Below are 11,188 nucleotides of genomic sequence, written 5' to 3' on the forward strand. Positions count from 1 at the left end.
TTTCTCTCCTTTTTTTCCCCTCTGCCATATATTTGTTGAGGACCCTATATTGTTTGCTCTGTAGAATTTCTTATATACAGGGTTTGACTGATTGTACATGTAGCATTTAAAAACATGTTTGTTTATCTTCCTTATTGTAAAACTGGTAGGTAGATCTAGAGGCTTGATTATATTATTTTGGCAAGGATGAGGCAAGAATAATTCGAAGGTGGCACCGTGTACAACCTACATCATTGCATCAGGGGATATGTAATGGCCAGTTATTTTAATGGTTAATATCGATCAGTGGTGTGGAAGTCTGAATAATGACCCCACTCTTTAAAAGTGTCCATACCCTGATCCCAAACCTGTGAATATGTTATGCTATGTGGCGAAAGGGACTTTGTAGCTGTAATTAAGGTTATAGACCTTAAAATAGGGAGATTAACCAGGGTTACCCAGGTGAATTTCATTGAATCTTAGAAACACTTAAAGACAGAGAACCTTTCCAAGAAGACGTCACAAGAAGAAGAGAAATACAGTAGGAGGGAAAGTCAGAGAGATTGCAAGCGTGGGAAAGACTTGATGAGCTGTTGCAGTGGCCCATGTGCAAGAACCTGTAACAGGCCTCTAGGAGTATAGGGCAGTACCCAGCTGACAGCCAGCAAGGAAACCGGAACTCATTCCTATCATTACAAGGAACTTTATACTGCTAACAACCTGGATGAGCTTGGAAGCAGATTCTTTCCCAAAGCCTCTTCCTAAGAGCCCAGGCCTGCTGACACCTTGATTTTGGCCTTCTAAAATCTGGAGCAGAGAACCCAGTCACACCAACCTGGACTTTTCACCTACACAACTGTGAGGTAATACTTTTGCATTGTTTTAACTTAAGCTGCTAAGTGAGTGGTATTTGTTACCGTATCAGTGGAAAACTAATACAAGTGACTGCAGGTATTGTCAGCCTGATTTATTCATTGTAGAGTTCCACCGATCTTTCACTCAATGATTTCAGCAGCTGTTGATGACTGTTGCTTAGATCTATTATTGTCATCAGTGATTACAAAATGGTGATTTTTCTGTCACTCCTTCACTTATTAGCTGAACTTCTTCTCTAAAGAAGAACTTTTTATTTATCAATTTTCAGAGCAATGAGAATATTGATTTGCTACTATTCAAGATAAACAATGAGGCTTTTACAAAATATTATTATGAATTTGTGGGTTGTCATACATATATTTATGGTTCAACCACAATATGTCATTCATTTCTTTTCGATGCCTAACTGGTCACATTTGTGGTCAATGGAACCCCTTCAAATTGGATCCTTGTGTCTTTTTGGTCAAGACCTCATTAGTCTACAATAGTGTTCTTACTTTACGGCACTACAAATTATCCAAGCTTTATCTCGTACAATTTATACCCAGATGGTGCCTTGTCTATTTCGCCAAGAATCTCTTATTTCTTTTAAGTGTTTAGAGATCACAATCTGGGCATTTGGGGGTTGCTCTTTTCAATGCTTTAGGCCATCTCAATAGACAGAGAGTGGATATGTTATTTGTTTTACAGAAATAAAAAAACAATCATGGCATTATACTACATTTCCAATTTAAAGGTTACAATACATGGTTTGTGCTTGACCACTTTGATTTCTACACTTAAATGTCTTTGTTAAAAATTTTGGTTTCTAACAATATTAATATGGTTTATTATTGGTTTTATTTATCTATTACCTACCAATGCAGATATTATTACTAATAATAAGATTGATGAATTTGGTTTAAGATTTCTTTGCAGTTTTTTGTAGTTGTTATTTTTACAATTTATCCCTTTAGGAAAGTAAGTCAAAATACTGACTCTTAAAGTATTAAAATATTTCCTACTGAGTGGTTATGCCACCAATTTTATATACAGTTAAATTTATTATTATTTTTTTATTTTGGGGGGTTATTATTTTTGTTTTAATTTTGTTTTTAAATGTGTAAATGCTTACATGATTCTAAGTTAAAAAAAAAAATAGGGGCATTCTGAGAATTTTAGCTCCTTATGCCTTTCCCTACCTATGTTGTCTTTCTTCTATAGGTAGCCTTTTGATTACTCCTTAGTTTTAAATCCATCAGTTTTATCACTACACATTGTACGCGAGTATTGATATTCAACTGTACCCCACAAATATGTATAATCAATTATTTTTCAAAAACATCCATCAATTTTATATTTTAAAAATATAAACAAATATACACATGTGTATATGCATATACTCATAGTCTTTCCTTAACTAAATAAAAATCAGCCTTTTTATCATACCATTTACACTGCTTTTTTTTACTTAAAATATCCTGGAGATCAGTTCTTGACAGTATATAGAGATCTTTCTTCATATTCCATGATTTATTCATAGTAAATTTATTCAACCTGTCTCCTTTTGTTGGACACTTAGGTTTTTTCCCATCTTTTGTTATAATAAAGTGCTGTAATAAATAGCCCTCTGCCTTCCTGTTTTCCTATTTGCTTGGGTATATTTGGGATATATTTCTAGAAATGGGGTTCAGAGGCAAATGGTAAATGTACAAGTCATTTTGGTAGATATTGCCAAATTCTACTCTATGGAGGTCATACATTTTGCAATCCCATGAAAAATTTTTGAGAATGCACCAGTTCTTGATGAAGATTGACTTGTTTTGACATTTATTGGCTACGTAATTATTGCCCAGCCATGTATACCCATTGAGCACTGATTCTTAATATGTTAGTTATGGGTAACACGTTCTTTCTAGATCCATAGGAGAAAAAAATTTGAGAAGTACAGAAAGAAAATGCCCTGTGTAGAGTAAGTGTTTAATAGATGTGAGCTTGCTGTCTTCCCTTCTTTCTTGGACAAATCCTTCCAGTCATTCATTTGATAAATGTGTTGAGAACCAAGGGCTAAATGCTGTTCTTGGTACTAGAGATCTAGCCATAAACTAAGAAACCCTTTCCTCAGAGAACCTACATGAGACAGACATTTGTAAACAGATAAAAAAGATACAAATAGTGCTGCGATGTAAAAGCACAAATCGGGTAATCGGAGGGATAGTCGAGATTGTCAAGAGGCTTTTTGTACCTCAATATTCCCATTTAAAAATATATGTCCTCTTTAACCTATTTTGTAAGATTGTTTGGAAAATGAAATGTTTCTGGATATTTAATTATTATCATTTTTAATTGTTACACAATGCAAACATTTTTTGTGGCCAGGGAGAAATTGGCTATTTGAATGTTTTGAAAAGTTGCTTAGCAATTGTTTTTATCTTTGGAAAAGAGCAGCAGCGACAAAAAGATGCTGTGTAGTTTCCTAGGTCTGCAACAGCTGAGCCACAAACAGGGTAGCTTAAATAACAGAAATTTATTGTCGCAGAGTTCTGGAGGCTGGAACTCTGAAATTAAGGTGCCAGCCAGGCCATGCTCCCTGTGACACCTGCAGAGGAATCCTTCTTGTCTCTTCCTAGCTTCTGGTGATTTGTGAATCATCTTTGTCATTCTTTGGCTTGAGGATGCATAACTCCAATTTCTGCCTCTTTGTTAACTGGCATTCTCTTTCTGTGTTTTCGTGTCTTCACAAAGCTGTCTTATAAGGACACTAGTCATACAGGATTGGGAGTCCACCCTACTTCAGTGTGACCTCATTTTAACTTAAATCATGTATCTGCAATGACTATTTGCAAATAAGGTTATATTGTGAGGTACTTGGGATTGGTACTTTTACATATCTCTTCAGGGGCACAATTTAATTCATAACAGACGCTAATATGCAAAGAACAGCCCACAAAACAAGCTCCAAGTGTCTTCTAGCAAAGTAATAGAAATGGAGATGGACACATGTGAGCGGATTTCGACTTTCTTGTAAGAAGTCTGAGGAAGGAGGCTCCTAGCAGAACTGCTCTTTTTTTTTTTTTTTTTTTTGGGCTGCTGTCAGTACAGGAATCGAACCCTTGACCTTGGTGTTACCAGCACCATGCTCTAACCAACTGCACTGAGCCGGCCAGTCCAGAACTGCTCTTTCTATGTCAGTTCAGTGTCCAAGTGATGGGCCATTCTGCCTGCTTCCTCCTCTTCCCTCAACACCAGACCTTTAAATTTACCTTTTTTTTTTTTTTTTTTGGTGGCTTGCCAGTACAGGGATCCGAACCCTTGACCTTGGTATTTATTATCAGCACGACACTCTACAGAGTGAGCTAGCTGACCAACCCTGCTTTATTCATTTATTTATTTATTTTTCCAACACAGGCATTGAATTTTTGGAAATATGTTAGTTGTTTTTGTGAGCATGTCAACAGATAGTGCCCAAACAATTAAAATTTGTTGCCTCTCTCCCTAAAATGAAAAGAAATATTCATAGTTATTTATGACTATGATAATAATAAGGCAGCACAGAAATGTACAAAGAAGAGACCATCAAACACTTGGGAAAGAGATGACTGTTAACACTTGGGTGACTATACTTCAGTACCTGTTTTCTGTGCCAGTGTGTGCCTCTGTGTGTGTGGATATATGTGTGTTTGTATTAAGTAGAAATACATCTGTCTGAAAGTAATAGAAAACCAAACTAGGGTGCATATAATAAATAAGGGTTTACTTTTCTCACATTTCAAGAGCTCTGGAAGTAGGTGGTTGCTGAAATTGGTTGAAAGATATCTTCAGTGGTGTCAGGGCTAAGACTCAGCTATTGTTTTATCCTTCCCATTTAGATCACACAATGGCCTGCTGTAGCTCTAGCCATATTTTTTGTAAAGTAGACAGATTATTGCAAATAGTGTAGTAAGTACTATAAAAAGGTAGACATAGGAGGATGAGTAGGTCCACTGGGGAAGCCGCATATCCCAGACTTAGGTGGATTTATTAGGATGAAAGTTGTGTTTATTTAAGGTGTGCCCTGAAGGGTGAGCCGTGGATAGAACAAGATAAGGTTTCTAGATAAAATACAGGATTATATTTGAAGTTTACATAAACAACTGATAGTTTTTAAATTTCTGTGTGTCCCAAATATTGCACGGGCATACTTACACTAAAAGGGTATTTGTTGTTTATGTGAAATTCAGATTTGACTGGGCATTTTCTATTTTTTTTTTTTTCAAGTCTGAGAAACCTGGAGGATGTCCTTCATGAAAACTGTAAGTAGTTGGGTAAGCATATAGCTTAGAGCTAGAGACAAGAGTGTTGAGAGAAAAGGATGTTGGACTGAGTAGTTTGGGCCAACTGTCAGTGTAAAATCCAATAAACAGCCAGCAAAGGGTTTTAAAAAGGAAAGTGACATGCCCAGATTTTGAATTTAGGGAAAAACACAACACTCTGGCTAAACATAGAGGATGAAATGGGGGCTGGGTAAGAAAAACCATAGCTGGAAGAGGGGAGACACTGTAAATAAGTTGATTTTAGGCACTAGCTTTTTAATTTTATTTAAACAAGGTTTTGGTTTCTTCCATGTTTCTCTAAGGGTTTATTCTATGCTCTTTCTCATTAGTCCATCCATCCTAATTTTAATCCTAAATCAGCAGAAAAGAACTTCACAAAGAATATTCTTTAACAGGAAGCAAAAACAAGATTTCACAAGATGAGAACCCCTTCCTCGCAAAGCGCTCAGAACGCTTTCACAGGAATGATCTCATTTGTCCCCAGGTGATGGTCACTCCTCAATTTCCATTTTCGGGGGTGAAGGGATAATGTGTCAAAAGCTCCATCTCTTCCAGGTGCTCTTTCTGACCTCAAGCAGGGATCTCCGAGAGTCCTGTGACGAGCAGGATGCTCAGAAGTTCTTGTGCAGCCAGAACTGGGAGAGCAGCTCCACGCTCCTCCAGCCAGCAGGAAAGGCAGGCCTCAGCTCTGCAGCAGCAGTCAAAACCCAGGGTTCAGCCTGGCTTTGAAATTGACTCCTGAGGGCCGCATGGAATTTCTCCGGAGATGAAAACGCAAAAGGGATTTTCTCACGCACACGGTGCTACAGGCCATGATCAGTCTGAAGCATGTTCTCTCCTGGTGATTTTTCATCCATATTATCTTCCTGTCAGCATTGGTTGGCCTATAAAACCCATTTTTCTTAATCCAAATCTTGTTTTTTCTTCTCCTCCCCTTTCTCCTCTTCTCTGTCAACCTACTGATTCTCTTAGCTTATTCTTTGCTTGTTCATTCACTCATTAAATGTGACAGCATCTATGATGAGGCTTATTCCTGGCCTAGTTGCTGAAGAATAAGATGGATCAAAGACTGTCATTCCCAAAATATACTTATAGTAGCTTTGGGGAGAGAAAAGGAGACAAAGATAATAATAGTGTTAATTACATGCTTACTAGATCCTGGAGACTCTTCTAAGAACTTTCTCTCTCTCTCTCTCTCTCTCTCTATATATATATATATACACACACACACATATATATATATATACACACACACACATATATATATATAGAAAGAGAAGCCTATATCTATATGTATATCTTTATCTATATCTCTATCTATATCTGCATATCTCTATCTCTATCTGTATCTACAGATGCAGCCCTCCTCAAGAAGCTGGTGTTGCAAGCAGCTTTCATGAGTGTGTATAGATATATATATATATACATGCTCATGAAATATTCACAGCAATTCTATGAGAAAACTACAACAATCATCATCACTTTATGGATGAAAAACCCAAGCACAGCATTTGGGAGCTATGCTTGTCTCAGGCTCAGGCATAGTGGGAGAGCTGGGCAGAGATGAGCAGCCCGGCTGAACAGTTAATGTTCTTAACAGTGTGCTTTAGAAGTGTGCATCATCTGTTACATATACTTGTTTATCTATAGATAAGATGTATGTTTTTATACATTCATTTGTATAATACAAAATTTATTGTTTGAAGATTATTCTACTACTGCTCCTACCAGGACTGCCACCAGCAACCATTCATCAGGCACAGTTGATAATGCTCATGTCAGCTCTTGTGATAAGTGTTTCACATGCAATGTTGTATTAAAACCATACAGCATTCCTATTGGGAATGCAGTGTCACTCTCCTCCTCTAAGCAGAGGACCGGGTCAGTTAGGGAACTGCAGGTGGATGACAGATTATAGAGCCTGGGCTCTCAAACACTCTTTAACTTTCCCCTAATGCTGGCCAATCACAGCAGGCCATGTCTACCCTTCCACCACCCAAGTTCTTTCCCAACCCCATGTAAGGCTGTCTTTTTGATCTTGGGAGAAACAGCCCTATCATTTAGTGTTTGACTATAAAGAAGTGATGTGAAAGGAAATATAAATAGGGGTGCTTATGTTTTATTAGTGGGGAAAAGGTGTTGGTGACACAGAGTTATACAGTGCAGAGAGCAGGTCTCTGGGATTTGTTCTGGCCGTCCCAGAAGTTGTGCCTTCTCAGGCAGTCACTTCACCTGGCTGCACCCTGATTTCCCCATTCCTTGATCAAAGGTGTTTCTGAAGATTCTTCCAGCTTTATCTCATTGCCTAGAATTAAGCAGATGGTGGGGAGCAGGGAGGAGATGCAGCCCTCCTCAAGAAGCTGGCGTTGGGAGCAGCTTCTCAGTGTATTGGATCTATAGTTGGGTTTGGAGTTACAACAGACCTCTCAGCCATGAAAAAGCGTAACTAATCTATAAGAAGTAAAGGTGGGGAGTGGGTTTTTAGAGTGTTTACTACTCGGAAATTAGAGGAACTTCTGTTCCAAAAGCTGTTGAACAAAGTGCAAATTATATAAAAACACAAAACCTCACAAACACTTTAATGAATATTCTTCCAGTAACAAAATTACTTTGGGAAATGCATTTCTTGGATATGTTTTATGGAAGGAGAGGAAAATAAAATTGTGGCAATAAAAACAGACTAAGATGAACTTGATGAACTGACGCTACTAAATATTTGAGAGATCTAAACAATTATAACTTATTTTTTGTTTTGTCTTAACAGAAATACTGAAGATATCTAATAAAATGTTAACATAAATCTGTGAAAATTTATGAAAATAAACTATTTAGCCAGTTCATGATGGGGTGGATTTACCTCATTTTGCTACTCAGAAGTTTGTTTTGGGGGATGTTTGTGTGTGCGTGTGTGTGTGTGCGTGTGTGTGTGCGCGCGCGTGTGTGTGTGAATTAAAATGCTTTGTCTAGGTTTTCTTCATTGATAGCTTCAGAATGTGATTGGTACCAAGTGTCATATTATAATGTCAGCTTCCTTTAATTCTGCCTTTTCTTGAGTGATTTGCAACTTCTGGACAGATATTAATAAAAACAATCATGATAATGTTTATTGGATGTTTATTCACTGTGCTAAGCATTTCTTATTTAGGTCTCCCAAGATTCCTTATGAGGTCACCACTATTATCTTTATCCTCATTTTGCAGATGAGGAAATTGAGGGTCAGAACCACTGAATAAATTTCACATGGCCCCAGAGCTGCAAAGAGTCGGGATTTGAACCCCCTCCCTCAGAAGCTCTTAACTGCGATGCTACCCTGGGCAGTCTATGGCTCCTTTTCAGTTCTGGATTATTTGTTGCACTGATTTGTATCAATTGGATCCAAATTGATTCGATTTGGGAGTAATGTTCTAATTGTTTTCTGTAGCTTGTGGTTGGTGGACTATCTTATGGAATGATGATACCAGTGGTCTATTTTTTGCTTACCTACTGTCCACAAAGCCAGGAATGAACGCTGCCATGCATAAGGTTTTTAGCAAGAACATCTCTCCTCAGTGCACATGACCCCAGCACCTCCTCTCTGACTAAGAAGACCCCTCTTGGGCAGCACCAGATACCCCGACATTGCACCAGCCCTCCTGAACTCAATACAGGGCCCCCAAGACCTCACTGTGAGATCTCTTTGACTTTCCCTGGTTGTTTCCCCTCCAATCTTTGTGCCTGGTGAACATCTACTAATCAGTCATGTATCATCTTAAGTATCTCCTCCTATGGAAGAAATTTCCTGCCTCTTAAGTAGAGCCTCATGCCTCCTCCATGGGCTGACGCTGCAGCCTGTGGCCAGTATTCCTGTAACAGCACTATCCCGCTCTGTCACAATTACTCTTGATGTGTGCCATCTGCCCTATTAAGTCCGTTGACAAAAAAGGCCATCTTCTATTCCATTTTCTATTTCAAGTTTCTAGCACAACATCTGACATTTGAGACTCGATAAATATTTGGAAGAATAAATTTAAATATGAACGAACAAACAACAAATATTTGGAAAGAGGAGCAATATGTTACCAACAAAAGGAAAGCACAGATACTTTTTAAAAAGTCATAGGATAAAGATTTAAAGAGGAACCTAGGGCAAAAAAATCAAAAATTAATTTCACATGTTGCGAAGCTTTGAAATCATTCCCCAACCACAATGATATAACTACTTTCAAAAATCCATTAGTATACTCCAGGCTACTGTCTCCTGCCTCAGGGAAATTCTCTTACCAAATTGAGAATTATCCTTAAGCCCCTGAGTTTATTCCCCATTCCTAACTTTAAAAGGCTTGTATACAATTTCAGACAGAAGAAAGCAGTCCTTTTAGCCCATCTCCTCCTACCATTATTTTAATGTATTCTGGAACTGGTTCAGCCTTAGAATTTAAGTGTTTCTAGAATCTCTTGTCAGCATTTTAAAAATCTCTTTGGATATAAGTAATTCATACAAAAAATCTAAACATTTTTCTATTCAGAAAAAGATGAACCCCGTAAAAACTCACTTGTACAAAAAGATAAAATGTCAGTATTTAGGAATTAAATGTCCAGTGCTGAGATTGCTAAAACCTTATGCTTTATTAATTTTTTAAGTTCTTTTTTTTTTTTTTTTTTTTTTTTTTGTCTTTTTCCGTGTCCGGCAACGGATCGCAACCCTCAGTGTTGCCCCCGTACCGGACCGGGGACCGGCAACGGGATCGCAACCCTCGGTGCTGCTCCCGCGCCTCGCTCAGCCAGTGAGTGGGAACCAGTCTGTATGTGGGATCCGAACCCTCGGGCGGGAGCGCCGCCGCACTTCCCAAGCGGCGCACTATCCAGTGCGCCACCGGGCCGGCCCCCAAATTTTTTAAGTTCTGAAGATGGATCTGCTTCAATTGATTCTCACATTTTCATCCCCTGAGACTAGGGGCATAGACTTTGTTAGAAACCTGACTGGTCCAGAGTTCTCACCAGTATTCAAGGAATGCAAAGAGAAGGAAACTGACTTTTTTTGAGAATTCACCAGTTTTGTACCAGGAACAACAACCCTGGTGAGGAAGGTATCTTGTCCCATTCTACAGATTATAGCAAACAAACAAAAAAGAAAAACAAAAGCCACCCAAAGCAACAAGGAAAAAAATTGTCATGTAATGAGACCCATGACTTCGTTTCATAGTAGCAATCCTCAAATTTACCAAACTGAGTTGTTCTTCAAGTAACAAAACTGTGTTTTCTTTTCTTTTTAGAAAGTGTAAAGTTTTTGAATATTGGACATTTTTATGGATGCAATAATATAATGGAAAGTTTTTGAGCAAAAGCCTCCATTTGCATTCTCTCCAGCTGGTCTCAGTGCAAGGCACTCAGGAGATTTACATGTATATTTTTACAAGGGCTCTGATTATGGGGTCTATGGATCTCCCAAGGGATTCATGAATGTAATTCTAAGGTTCTATGAACTTGGATGGGAACGAAATTACATCATCTTTAATTAATCTCTAACTGAAATGTAGCAGATCTTTCAATTATGAATTTAGGCAATATCCTTCAGTGGTATTAACACTACCTGTGACCTCGTCACCAATAGAAATCACAGATACTTTTGTATTACAGTGGTTGCTGATATCTTAAAATATGTTTTATACTCCTCACTGCTTTGAAACTATGGCAGTTATCAGAGCTACCATTCTATATTGTTATTTAAGGGAATAATATAGAGGCATATATATTCTTGTATCACAAGTTAGTTGTTTTAATATTTTGATAACTGTATTTACAATATCATTGGTTTGCTTTTCAATCTTATGTATGTCATTTTCTGCATTTAAAAATATTATTCTAAGAAAAGTCCCATAGGCTTCCAGAGGTTTCATGGCACAGAAAGTTAGAACTCCCAAATTTTTAATGCATTCTTCGTCCTCAGTCTCCCTTCGTCATTTGTTTTTTCTTTCTTCAGTCTCTCTTCTCTTAATTTCTTCCTTTCTTTATCTCTACTTTTTTCTTCCTCTCTCCCCCTCCCTCCCTCCCTCCCTCCTTCC

The sequence above is a fragment of the Galeopterus variegatus genome, unplaced genomic scaffold (assembly GCF_000696425.1).
Source record: "Galeopterus variegatus unplaced genomic scaffold, G_variegatus-3.0.2 Scaffold1818, whole genome shotgun sequence".
NCBI lineage: Eukaryota > Metazoa > Chordata > Mammalia > Dermoptera > Cynocephalidae > Galeopterus > Galeopterus variegatus.